The sequence below is a fragment of the Rhinopithecus bieti genome, unplaced genomic scaffold (assembly GCF_001698545.2).
Source record: "Rhinopithecus bieti isolate Rb0 unplaced genomic scaffold, ASM169854v2 scaffold_16834, whole genome shotgun sequence".
NCBI lineage: Eukaryota > Metazoa > Chordata > Mammalia > Primates > Cercopithecidae > Rhinopithecus > Rhinopithecus bieti.
The window spans coordinates 1,739,204-1,753,961 of record NW_016809297.1 but is presented as its reverse complement, the minus strand read 5'-3'; the positions used below and the strand labels follow the sequence as shown (position 1 = coordinate 1,753,961).

The following is a 14,758-nucleotide window of genomic DNA, read 5'->3' as shown; positions in this document are numbered from 1 at the left end:
ATATTATTTCAATCTCATTATATTTCACATTCTGGTCACTTAGTGTTTTCTTCATTTTGTTGAATTGTTTCTCTGTATTTTCTTCAAGTTTGCTGAGCTTCCTTAAAGTTTTGAATTCTTTGTCAGAAAGCTCACGTCTCCATTTCTTTAGGGTCAATCACTTGTACATTTTTTCCATATGGTCATGTAATGTTTTCCTGATTGTTCTTGACTCTTGTGATCATTTGTCAATGTCTGCACATTTAAATATGTAGATACTTATTACAGTCTTCACAGATAGGGATTTGACTTTGCTTGGGATAGCTCTGTAGCAGGTGTGACACTGCCAGAAGCCTGAGGTTCACTACATCAGGTGTGGCACCAGATCTGGCCAGAAGCCAGGGGCCACCTGCTGCTGCTGAGTGCTGTTCAGAGGACTGACACAAGCCTGGCAGTGGTATAAACTGGAGATTGAGTCTTCAAAAAAAGACTGAAGCATGGGGCTCTGGGGTCCCACCTGGTGCTACATCTGGTCTAGAGGCTCAGTCTGCAGTTACTGGCTTGAAATACAAAGCTGTGGAAATTACCCTGGTGTTAAGTATTATTGTGGTGGGCCAAGTGTTGGGGTTCAAGGCAAAATCTTATACTCACTTCCTTCTTTTTCCTTAAGTGAACAATCTCTCTTCTCCATTCCATGCTGCCATAGTTGGGGAGGAGTAACACAGGTAACAAACTGTCCTTCCTACTCTCTTCAATGCATATTTTCTTACTACCATGCTACAACCAGGTACTGGAATCTCTCACTTGGTTTCTTTAGCTCTTTTGAAGGTATTCTGACATGTGGATAGTTGTTCAAATTGATATTTCTGGGGGTGGGGTGACAATCACTGGATAATCCTGCTTTGTCATCTTGTTCCACCCATCCACAACATGTTATCATGGTAAAAATTGTTAATGGAAAGGGTTTGTCCAAACAAAATGTGCTTATATATTATGATTGGTGGTCATATATCCCATTAAATATTTTGATCATTAATTTACACATCCATACTGCACAGGAATTTTTATTCCTACCTAGTGTTACTACTTAAAATCTCACTGTGAAAAATTAGATCTGGAACAGGCAAAATTACACATAATCTAAGCTAAAACAGACTGAGCTTGTTCTTTACATAAAAATATTCCTGAAAATGTGAATGAGTATTAAATGTGTAAAAATTAAACACTCAAAATTTCAATGTACCCAGTTTCTGTTTCTAACTAAGGAGGAGTACTAGGGATGAAATTGTTTTTCTTCCTCAACCAACTTTAAAAAAGCAAACTATATGGAACAATGTTTTTAAAGGCATTATACATGTTACAATGAAGAAGTAATCCCTAAGAGACACAAAACAAAGTGAGCTGTACATGTACCCCATCCTACTGCCTACAAGAGAGTTTCAGGACATGGTACATGGAGGAATCCAGATTTCATTTCTTTTAATTGAGAGATAAAGTTAAGAATCTGGGAAGACCAAAGCAGACAGAATAGAGTCACAGGTAGAGTACCAGAGAGGAGAGAGCTTCACAGTGAGAGAGCTCTATAAAACATCAGAATATCTTCCTCATAGAGACAGCAGAGGTGTATTGATCAGTGCGCCTATGTGAGAAAATTAGTCAAAGGACTAGAAGGAACAGTACTCCATGCACACACAGGGTTGGGAAGATTGGCAATAGCCATGAGCCATACTAGAAAACTTCATAATTAATATGGTTTAAATTTCCCTACCAAAACTCACATTAAAACTTAATTGCCACTGTAACAGTATTAAGAGGTAGGGCCTTTAAGAAGTGATAAGGTCATGAGGGCTCATGAAGGGACTAATGCCTTTATCATGGGAATGGATTAGTTACTGCAGAAATGTGTTCTCGACAAAAGAAATGAGTTCAGCCCACTTCTATCTGCCATGTGCACTTGTTCCCACCTTCTGCCCTTCCACTAGGGGATGATCTTCACCAACTGTCAGCAGCATACTCTTGGACTTGCCAGTTTCCAGAATCATGAGTCAAATAAATCATATTTATTTATAAATTACCCAGTTCATGTTATTCTGTTATAACACCAGAAAACAGAGTAAGACAATAATTTATAGGGCATTAGGTAGAGTATAAACAAGGGTATTCCCTCAGTTGTGGGAAATAACTATCTCTACACTAAATATACTAACTAGTCCTGCTGAAAGATCAAAAAAACAAGACCCAAATGGATCAAACTGGTTTTTAATTACTTGCATCTGGAACAAAGCTCATATTTATAAGAATATAAAAATATCCATCTCCTAAGATAAAATTCACAATGTCTAAGAGCTTAAATACCGAACATTTTAAAAGCAGAAAATATGGCCAATTATGAGAAAATCAACCAAAACCAACCCAATTGACACCAATATTAGAACTAAAACATTAAAACAGTTATTAAAACTGTGTTCCATTTGTTCAAAAACTATAGGAAAGACTGAACATATTTAGCACAGATGTAAAATAGACCTAAATCTAACTTCAAGAGATGAAAACTATAGGACGTGATATTTTAAAACCCCAACAGAAATAATTAACAGAAAATTTGATATTAAAGATTAGTGAACTTGAAGACACAGCCATAGAAATGATTTTAAATGAAACAACAACAACAACAAAAAAAAGACAAAAAGAGGAAATTAAACATACCACCAGTGAGATATGGATCATATTTAGTCAGCCTAATACACAGGTAACCAGAGTTTCCAATAAGTTGGGAAAACAACAGAAAAACATTTGAAAAGTTAATGCTGAAAACATTCCTAATTGAATGAAAATTTTAAAACCACATATCAACACATCTTAAGTATGCATGCAAAAAAGAAAAATCTTAGGCAAGGAAAGGAGGAAGACACTGTGACCATAATGAGGAGATACAAACTTCCTTTCAGTCTAACCCAGAACTGACAGGCATTAGAATCTTCAAAGACACTATAATGGTTGTTGTAATTAAATTACATATATTCAAAAGTTAGAGAATATATTAAAAAGGACCTAAATCAAACTTCTAGAGGTGAAAGCTCCAGTGCCTAATACAAAAAATACTGTTGTTTAAAATTCAATGCATATCTGCACACATAAGACAGTACAATGATATATACCATCTCAGCACATGGATGCTGAGCTCAATTAAATGGCCAGCCAGAGCAAAGGAACATCTATTTGGCACATGCTTTCATAATTATATAAGTTGTGCAACAATAAATGAATGAGTGAAATATCAATTCTGTTGACATATTATAATATTAGCGTTTAAGTTTGAAGGTAACTTTTGTTCTACTTTATATTTATGACAAGGGTAGAGGCTATGCACTTTCAGGCTGCCAGGTCCCTCTAATTGAAAATGATAAATTGCAAGAAAAAAATGCTTCTGTACCTGTTAATATTACCTGTATTTAATAGGACAATCAGTTTACGACATAATCCAAATAAAAGGAGACAGGAAAAAAAGAACAAATTATCATCCATAATTTTTTATTTCAAACTTTTGTTTTCAACCTAACATTTCTAAATGTTGCACGTATAAACTAAAACAGCAAATTAGTGTTCATAATGTATTTTTTGTTTTACTTAATATAGTAGTGATACATTTAAAATTTATTCTGGGATAAATAAAGGATAAAAAAAGTGAGAATATCACTCCCCAAATTTAATCTTTAAGAGGAAAATGAAGTCCCATTTTGAAATGAGAAATACTTTAAAGGTTAATACTACTGTTCAGGACACATACAGAAAATAATTTAAAATAAGAAATAAGCAGTCATTTATTGACACAATAAGATGCTTCATAAAAACTAAAAGCAGGCACTTGTAAGCTAGACAATTTTGAAATTAAAAAAATGTTTTCTAAAAGGCAAAATAAAAAAATTTAAAATTGAATTCTACTCAAAAGATCAAGATAGTAAAATGCATGAAGTTGAAATTTATATACTGTAAATGTCATAAAAAGGCAGAACTAGTATTATTATTCTCCTTAATAGAATGTAGCAATTACTTGAGTTGCAATTTTTATTATTTCCTCATATCAACCTCCTTCTTTTCTGCAAGTCACCACAAAGCACCTCGTTGTAGAAGACAGCACTGAAGCAGGGTAGGATAGCAGACAACATAACTTGGAACATTAAGGCACGTTCAAATGAACAAATATTTCTGAATGTCTACACATCCTGACTTGTCAAAGGAGAAGGGATATGAGCACAAGGGTATTAGGGAAGGATTCCAGGAGGAAATGTCACTCAAATTTTTAAGGAAAGTTTGGCAAGTAAACAATTAAAAAAAAAAAGGCGTTTCAGGTAGAAAGAAAAACTCATGCAGGAAACACATCTAAATCAAGCCACAGGGTACATGTGGAAAACTATAAATAACTTAGTGATTTCCAGAGGGCAAACTACTCAATAAGGAAATGAGAAAGACAGAACAGTAGAATTAAGCAAGAGTCAGACCAGGCCAAGGCTTTATGATCTGAGTTTTGTCCATTAGGAGATGAGAAGCATCTGCAAGTTTTCAATAAGGAGAGTAACTTGGTAAATTTATACTAGCAAAATCTCTCACAGTGGCTATGGTAAGCTCAACTGGAAACAAAAGATAGAAGTTGAGATGAATAGTTCAGAGAAGGAAAAAGACTTTTAAACATTTAAACTGCCTGCATTTGAACATTTCTATCAAAACTTTGAGAAAGGATGAAATTTAGGGATAAAAACATAAGTCAGTGCATGAGTAATACTTTAAATCATGAGGCTTCATGACCCAGAGAGTGCATGTCTGTTAAACAAATGCCTAACACATATAGGATAAAGGTACTAATAACTGTGGCAAACTAGGTCATTTCAGATTGAAAATCTAAATCAAAAATCAGCAAACTATGGGTCAAGCCTATTTTGTAAATATAGTTTTACTAGAACACAGCCATACCCATTCTTTTGCATATGGTCTATGACTGCTTTGACATGAAAACAGCAGAGTTGATAGTTGTGAAAAAGACTGTGCAGACAGGCCACAAAGCCTAAAATATTTACCATCTGATTCTTTACAGGAAAAAAACTGCCAATTCTCAAAATAAAACAAGGTATCTTAGAGCCAGGTAAAGAAAGGGCTTGAGTTACCTCTTTAAAATGAAAGCATTCCACTAAATGATTTTCAAGATCCTTTTTTCTTGTAACAAAATAGGTTTCTACTATTCGAAAAGGACAAGCATTGGCATTACTCATGAAAATTATGTGATACAGTGAAATGATCACCAGGCTTAATTTTGAACTGGGGCTAATGCTATCTATGATAATCAACTCTCAGGGTTGCTCTGAAGACTAAAGCCCTGGGATCATTCATTTTAAAGGAAAAGAACAGTGACTCATTATTTCCAGCTTTTCAGTAAGTGTCTGTTATTACTAACATTAACCTAATTATACTAATAACATACATTAGCAGGCCACATTTGCTGGGAGGGTTCTGGAAATTATAAATGTTGTTTGAAGTTCCATTTCATACCAATGGGAAGAACAAGAAACACAAGGTCATAGTTGGAATTTTGATAGTTGAAACAACTCAGAACTCAGTCATTACTATAAACACGTTAACTAAGAAAGTTTAAATCTAGAGGCCTCTCACTATATTCTAGAAGTGGAAGTAATACTCAGTACTCAGAGGAGTCATGCTGGTGACTTTAACCAGTCCTACTGTTCCCAAATAAGTTTTTCAGTATTGATTCTGGGACTACCTTGACAACACTTGCTGTATTCCACCTTAGCAAGTACCAGTAGAATTAAGCTTAAGTATTGAGCATTTAACTAAAATTAAGTTCCATAATTCCATAAAACAAAATCTCTGGTGCCCAGAAAATTGAATCATATTATACTTTTCAAAATTATCACACATAAACTTATTGCTAACAGGATTCAAGCCAAAAAAGTCTGAATCTAGAAGTTTCTGGCACTGATTCCATTATCTTTCTATACTTTCCATACGAGAACAGTTCAGGCTTTCCAAAACCTGCAAAAGTAATCTATTTTTAGGTGGCTACAGATCTTAATCCTAAGGCAACAGCATATAAGCCTGGTAATATTCTTACCATCTTCCTGTCTGCCAATAATTCAACCAATAGAAAAGGTTTTTTTCTGTTTTGTTTTCAGAATATGAACTATTACAATAAAAGGATATCACTAAAAAAATCATCTGCCATACAGACACTATAGAAGGCTTGGAAAAGACATTGTAATATAAAAGATATATTTTAAATTGTGTCTGTCCCTGGAACTCTATTAAAATTCAATATTAAGAAAGTCATAAAGGAGTCTAACTTGCCTTTCAAAGTAAGCTTTGAGAGCTTTTGTACACACAGACACACACACAAATGAACAGAAAACTTTTGAATATGAATAAAATCTTTTAAATTATACTTTGCCAAAAAATCTGAGATCTTCATATGCCTATTCAACCTTAAAAAACAAACCACAAAGTTCCCGCTCTAATCTTCCCTAGCTTACTATCATTCGCCAAGTTTTATAAGACATAAAATTAGAGGGTATACTTCTTTTCTCTCATTTATTTAAGCTTCAATTCTTAATGCTTTGATCTCTTAAATATATCTTGATTTCATTTTGTTCACTCCCACTAAAACTACCTGCCTTTGTTTCGCCTGCTGTAACACATACCATCGACCAGATGGCTTATTAATACCAGAAATTTTTTTCTCACAGTTCTGGAAGTTGGAAGTACAAGATCAGATTGCCAGCATCATCAGGTACTCATGAGGGCCGTCTTCCAGCTTGCAGACTGCCAACTTCTCATTGCGTCCTCAGGTAGTGAGAACAAACTCTGACTCTTCTTAAAATGGCATTAATCTCATTCATGAGGGCTCTACTCTCAAGATCTAATCACCTCCCAAAGCACCCACCTCCTAATACCATCATTATGGAGGTTAAGACTTCACCATATAAATTTTGAGGGGACACAAACATTCAATCCAATATAGTAACCTAGTCCTCACTACCACTATTATTTCTTGTACTATTATACTGCAGTAGCCTCCCAACTAAATTAGGAATTTCTCTGCTTATTTTAATCTACTTTCTGTCCTGCATCCAGGATGTGTAAGATGGAAATCTGATCACATCAATTACTACTAGGCAGTGCTGCTTTATAGACTTCAAACTTAGAAGGCCCAGCTCAAACTCAAACCAGTCAAGACCCCACACTCAACAACTTCACAATCTGCCATTCCTTCAGTTTCAGATGCACTCAGTGGCTCTTTCTAATTCCAACCACTCTATGTGTTTCTTTGTCCATATAGAAATGCCAGTCCTCTCACTCCTCACAGAGTTAGACCCTGCTCAGTCTTCCAAATATTGGCTTCCTCTCACATCCTTAAGATGACTTCTCCAGGCTGAATTACCTCTTTCTCAAGCACACCTGGCTAAAGTTCTCAAACCTTCCATGGTAGATAGAAGGGAAAGGGACCAGGGATTTTGTTAACTCCCAGTCACTAAAGCACTTCCCTGGCTAACTCTGGTTATTTTAAGTAAACTCTTATTATGAATCCTTATTTTAGAAAAACCAGACCAATACAATTATTTCCTTAATATATAAAAACCTGGAAAATTAGCCTATATAGATATTTCAGTAATCTAAAGTAAGATGCTTAAAAAAAAAAAGATTATATTATTAAATAAGTTCCATGTAGGCCAAAATATCTATCACACAGACATTAAATCAATACTGTATGAGTCCATATTAAGTAATGTATTAGGTAAGGGAGAGAATAAGATCATTCCCTGCCAAGTGCTAACTGGATAGTATATACAAAATAAGTTTAAAATGAAATGGTAAGAAGAAACAGTATGAGCATTACTCACTATGGAGTCATTCTCAGATGGAAGGGCTTGGATAGACATGAAAGGATAGATTCACTGATGAAAAAAATTTTGTAGCAGTTATTAAGCAGAGAGAAAAATAATGAAACACAAAAAGGGAAAATTTAGACTTAATCTGTAAACATTAGACATAAAAAAGAGGATAAGAAATGGACAAATACAAGAGAAAACATCAAAATAACCTATGAGTCTTGTGATAAGAATTAACACAGAAGGTCTCAAAAATGGCTTGAAATAGGAATATCATATCATCTGATTCATATTTAATATAACTGTTAAAACCTGAATTATTCTACTAAATCTACACATTAAAATCATGCATAAGAGCATATGAAAGCAAAAATACTTCACAGCATGTTCTAGTATAGAAAATAATTTTAGAAAAAGAAGCCATTTAGGGCCAGGCACAGTGGCTCATGCCTGTCATCTCAGCACTCTGGGAGGCCAAGGTGGGTGGATCACTTGAAGTCAGGAGTTCGACACCAGCCTGGTTAACAGGGTGAAACCCCGTCTCTACTAAAAATACAAAAACTTAGCCAGGCATGGTGGCAGGCACCTGTAATTCCAGCTACTCAGGAGGTAGAGGCAGGAGAATTGCTTGAACCGGGAGGCAGAGGTTGCAGTGAGCTGAGATCATGCCACTGTACTCCAGCCTGAGCCACAGAGCAAGACTCTGTCTCAAAAAAAAAAAAAAAAAAAAAAAAAAAAAATGCTATTTAGATGCCATCAAAGGCATCCTACTCTGTTTACAGATAAGGATTTTGAACTGAAATTCAAAAACATTAAGTAACTTGGACACGTTAAGAGACACTTGTTATTTGAAGACCTAGTACTTGTGACTTAAATCTTAACTCTAGATTCAGTATCCTTACCATGCTCATTTTACAAGTTACATTTATACATGAAGTAATGCTCTTTTAAATATCATAACAAAGCCATATTAAAAGGCATATTTAAATTGTATTTATTACAAAATATAACCATTAACTTTAATGATATTGAAAATATAATAGTTGGTTCCATCTTTGTAAATAAATAGCATACAATAATTAAAGCTAAAGTCTCTTTCCATTATTTAAATAGAAGTCAGTAGCAAAAAAATAAAAAAATAAAATAAATAAAATAAGTTCGTGAGAGAAGTTGCCAGTCATCTTTTTAAAAAACTGAATGACCACATAAATTGTTCACATTTCTTACCTAGGGCTACAATCAATGTGAAATGCCTAACAAAGTCTAGTTTCATTTATTTTGCCGCCTGTGCATTTCATCTTAAATGTTATAAACGGATTTACTAGAATAGCACTGGAAAATAAATTCACAATCTTGCCAATCTCAGTCATCTGACCAACTTGAGAAAACTCTTCCAATAGGGAAATAAGTAGCAATACCAAACTCTGTGCTTAATCAAGAAAAATTTACTCATAAAACTTAGACAAAGTTCTCTGGAATTCATTTTATTCACATATTGCTTCAGAATACCATTCTAACTGAAAATAACTTACCATTAAAAGAATGAATACTAGGGGGGTGTGCCCTGTGAGAATCATTTCTTTACACATCAGTTACATATCCATTACAACTAATCTCTGGGAGTATTCTATATCCCATAACACAAACTTTCCATTAACCATTTAGTCATAAGCAAAGATCCCTAAAACTTATAACAACACCCTCAATTCTTTCTATTCAACATCCCCTACTAGAATGATTTCATCATTCCTCATCTTTGTATAAGAAATGAATCCATTCATAACCGCAACTAGATAAAATACGCAAAGGTATTTTAACCAGTATTTATTTAGGTTTTCTTATTGATTTAGCTAGGAAATACCTGAGACGTACTACATTAGCAGAAAACAAATGAAAAAATTTATAGAATTTATACAAGTAATTGTATTTCTGCCACTGGAGCAGTGTACAACTATGAAAGAGAAAATTTTAACATCTCTTAAGTGCCAACATAAACATTCAGTATATAATAAAGCTATAGTTTTCTGATAAAACAAAAATGAAAGAATCCATAAGGCTACAGAAGCAATAAGTTGAGACAGGAATGGAAGAGGGATTTGGACTGGCTTGCTCTTAAAGTCAATCACTGGTTATTACACACACACACACACACACATATATATATTCACACACACACTATTCATTTAAAAATGTAAACTATCAGGGACCTGAAACAGATTATAAAAAGTAAACCCAGTATGGATACAGTGAGAATGAAAATAGCCAGCTCTTTTGTTTGATATGAACCTGTGCCTTGAAAACACATTTTCTTTGTCTAGTAATAACAGAATTAACAAAAGAACAAGCAATTAAATAAAAGATGACAAAGATATGTCTGGGATCTGGTATTAAATTTAACAGCATCATCGATTTTTATAACAAATTCAGTAAGGCTCAATACCCTCTATGAAGCTAAAGAAGCCATTAGCACATAGAAGGAATCACTGTTTTTTAAATTGTCATTTTTTATTAAGAAGGAATATTAAACACATATATGTATATATATTTTTACTTTTTCCATGCTATTACTTAGCACATTCATGAGAACATAAAAGTAACAAGTACATATGATACATAGTAATACACTAGATTGATTCTGCTCCTGGCTCTGCTACTGGTGAGCTTTGGAACATTCTGGAAACAATTTACATCTGTGACAGTTTCTCCAGATGTGAAAATAGAGTGTAAATGGATGGTGACTTTCTTTTCTTTTTTTAATTTGCTGACATGTCCAAATGCTAAATATTTTCAAGTATTTTAAAGATAATTTATTGTAATGTCAATAAACTACTTCCTAATAACTAGAACTCAATTCAATACTTTTGAAGGTTATGTTTCTCACAGTATTAAAATTCTCCTTGGTAAATTATGCTTTTAGCTAAAGTAAATTCATGAGATTTTAACTCTCATAAAATACCAATAAAATCATTGTATATACAAGCAGAGCAAAGCAAAGCTCTCATGTAATTATCTAGATAATTACAGTAAAACTTTTGCTATGGAAAATGCGATTAACTATCTTATCAAGCAAAATTTAAGAGTTTGCTTTATATTTTGAACTTAGATTTGTTGCCAATTTCTTCCCACTTTTAACAATTAAACACTTATTTGGTACCTATTATGTGAACTTGCTATGTTTCTTTAAAAAAAAGCCTTAAATAACAAAATATTGTCCACTATTTTACCTGATAGTAGCAAAGGATATTTTGTGAAAACCTTGCCAGAACCAAATACATAAGGAGCTCTATTTTACTTTTTGGATGTGGGAAGGTATTTTTTGTGGTTTTACAATTGGTTTTACATAATACTGCTAAAAAACACATACAGTTAGTTTTTTCTCCTGAAATCTCCTTTCTCCATCACTGGGTAAAAAATAGCTCTCTGATCACTAATTTGTAAGCAAGGAACTCAGCCTACAGTTCAGATTCTTACTACCTAATAAATCTTCTTTAATGCAGGTAAATTTTTTTTTTTTTTTTTTTTGTGAGAAACCCCGATCTCAATTCACTGCAACCCCTGCCCCCCCGATTCCAAGGATTCTCCTGCCTCTGCCTCCCTAGTAACTGGTACTACAGGCACACGCCACCACACCCGGCTAATTTTTTGTATTTTTAGTAGAGACGGGGTTTTACCATGTTAGCTAAGATTATCTCAATCACCTGACATCGTGATTTGCCCACCTCGGCCTCCCAAAGTGCTGAGATTACAGGCTTGAGCCACTGTGCCCAGCAAAATCTAATCTATTTAAAGTGATTTTTACATGAGAAATTTTATGAATTTACCTTTTAGTATTGCAACACATTTACTTTTTTTTTTTTTTTTTTTTTTTTAGGAGGTGTTTCCTTTTTTCTTTTCAACATTTTTTTTTTTTTTTTTTTTTTTTTTTTTTTGAGGCAGAGTCTCGCTCTGTCGCCCGGACTGGAGTGCAGTGGCCAGATCTCAGCTCACTGCAAGCTCCGCCTCCCGAGTTTACGCCATTCTCCTGCCTCAGCCTCCCGAGTAGCTGGGACTACAGGCGCCCGCCACTTCGCCCGGCTAGTTTTTGTATTTTTTAGTAGAGACGGGTTTCACCGTGTTACTTCATTTTTCTAAGAATTTTTCATCATTACTTAATGAACAAAAACACATAAAAGTAGAAAACAGAGAACTGGGTATGTCCCATGTTCATACCATATCTTTTGTGACAGGTCACCACCCAAAAAACTTTTAGAAAATCGTTTTTGAAAGATGCAATCTGACAGAGGTGGTAGCAATACTACACACCCCCGTAAATGCAATGAACAGAAGGCTAACAATAACTTCAGTCAAATCAGGGCAAAAATTGAGCACCTCAATAACAGAGGGCAGACTAAGCACTTAAAGAAATCATATATGAAAAAACAGTTTCAAACATAATTCTGACACAATTTTATTTTTACAAAAGAAAGTGCTGGTTTATAGCATTAGATTTTTCTTGTTAAGACATAAGGGATCTAAACTTATAAAATTCCATTATGCTGACTAGTCTCTAATTAAAAAAATATATATTTTCACCTAAGTATGGATATTCTCTTAGTATAAGGTGTGCTTGTTATCAGGTAATTGTTTCTAAAAGCTCACAGTTAAAAGACTGCATAGAATCATAATGTCATGCTAACATACACAGATTCATTAAGAACAGAACATTTATAATATGACCCACCCAACAACTTCAGTCCACTTGACGCTGAAATCTATTTTACTTCAAGTAAACAATATTACCAGTCTCTAAATAATATGGTTTGGCTCTGTGTCCCCACCCAAATCTCATCTCAAATTGTAAATTCCCACATGTCAAAGGCGGGACCTACAATCCTCATGTGTCAAGGGAGGGAGGTGATTAAATCATGGGGGTGGTTTCTCCCATGCTGTTCTCGTGATAGTGAGTTTTCATGAGATCTGATGGTTTTGTAAATGTTTGGGAGTTCCTCCTTCATTCTTCTCTCACTTGTCACCTTTTGAAGAAGGTGCCTGCTTCTCCTTCCACCATGATTGTAAGTTTCTTGAAGCCGCCCCAGCCATGCGGAACTGTGAGAATTAAACCTCCTTTGTTTACAGGTTGCCCTATCTAGGGTAGTATCTTTACAGCAGTGTGAAAACAGACTAATAGAGTAGATGATGGTAAAAATCTGTAGAATTCTGAGAATTCAATATAATTACAATAAAATAAAGTTACATCTAGCAAAACATAAGTATTGTATGAAGTTGGTCAAAGTATTGGCAGACGCATTAAATCATGCTAAATACCATAGGAATGAGAACTTCCCAAAAGAAGACTACATAAAACATATAAAAATAAAGGAGAATGATGACCAAAGAGATGGCCCAAAAATATTTCTAACATCAAAGGATTAATCATGAACATTTTAGAGATCTAGAAGTACCGTAAAATATTTTGCAAAATAACCACCTGAAGGCTGGGTGCAGTGGCCACATCTGTAATCCCAACACTTTGGGAGGCCAAGGTGGAAAGATTGCTTGAGCTCAGCAGTTCAAGACCAGCCTGGGCAGCACAGCAACACCTCATCTCTACCAAAAATTTAAAAAGCTAGCAAGGCATGGTGGTGTGCACCTGTACTTGCAGCTACTCAGGAGGATGAGGCAAGAGGATCACTTGAGCCTGGGAGATGGAGGCTTCATTGAGCTATGATCACACTATACTCCAGCCTAGGCAACAGAGTGAGATCGTGTGTCAGTCAATCAATCAATCAATAACCACTTGAAATGAAGCATATCATAACATACTATTATATAATGTCCACAAGATTATACAAAAAGTTTAATTTTGCAAACATAATCTAAAGGATTTTTAAGAAGATAAAACTATTTTAATAAGTATCTTCATTCTTTTAAAAAAAAGTCTCGAATTTTTTTTTCTGCCCTTCATGGTGAAAATGTGCTCTCTTCTGTAAGTGGATCTCAGAATAGTAGCCTCTTACTTGTGCCAGTTTACCTTAGCTAACAAAAATTTCTCACGTTAAATAATTTCTTGCCCATTTCACCTTTCATTAGAGACAAAAAGTTGATCTTCATGTAGTCAAGCCTCTGCAGAACTTAAATAAAATCCAATTATGCTAGATACCAATATACCAACAACCAAGCACCATTAACTATCCACTCACTGCTTAACTTCTTCCAGGAGAAATAATATAGATGAGGTTCAAAGTTACATGTCCCTTTAGAATATATATTGAATGACAGATACCAGGGAATTTCAAAGTATTTTTATATACTTGAGAATGTAAGAGACAATGGAGGTTTCATCAGTATTGTAGACTGAAAAAATTGCTACCACTTAAACCTAACCCAATGTTGTTTTTGCCAAATGCCCACCTACGTTGACATTCAGCTTCATTTTTCTTTAAATATCTGTTCTTGTAGAGTAAAAAGTGATGACATGGCAAATGACAACCTTAACTAGTCTCTCTATTGAAAAACCTCATAAATGCCTAATAGCCACAATTTTACTTGGCTTGTGACTCGTTCCTGCTAAGCCTTCCACTCTTCAGATGGACTGAAATTGGAACTTGACGACCCTTGCATAAGAAAAAGAACAATCACAAACCATTGTAAATCTCAGCCAAGATAAAATAGGCCTTTAAATATTTACAATACATTCATTCAATATCTATGGAATCACATAACTCAAAATAAAATGGACATATTTTCTATAACTTTGATATCACTTTGTAATATATTTTCTGATGAATAAAACCTACTTGTTTAGAGAGGCAAGTGATCATACTCCTTTTGAATATTCTTTTCAAATTTTAAAGTTGTTCAACAAAAGTCTTATATTAAAAAAAAAAAAAAAAAAAAAAAAAAAAAAA

The 14,758-nt window shown here is 34.3% G+C and overlaps 1 long non-coding RNA gene across 1 annotated transcript in view; it reads left to right on the top strand.

The window, feature by feature from the left end:
- The first annotated feature begins 5,314 nt into the window (after positions 1–5,314).
- LOC108540098 (uncharacterized) overlaps positions 5,315–14,758 on the top strand; it is a 36,725-nt gene continuing 27,281 nt past the window's right edge. The window contains exons 1-2 of the long non-coding RNA XR_001888588.1: positions 5,315–5,403; positions 6,729–6,772. This is a non-coding gene — a long non-coding RNA (uncharacterized LOC108540098). The remainder of the gene's footprint in view (positions 5,404–6,728; positions 6,773–14,758) is intronic.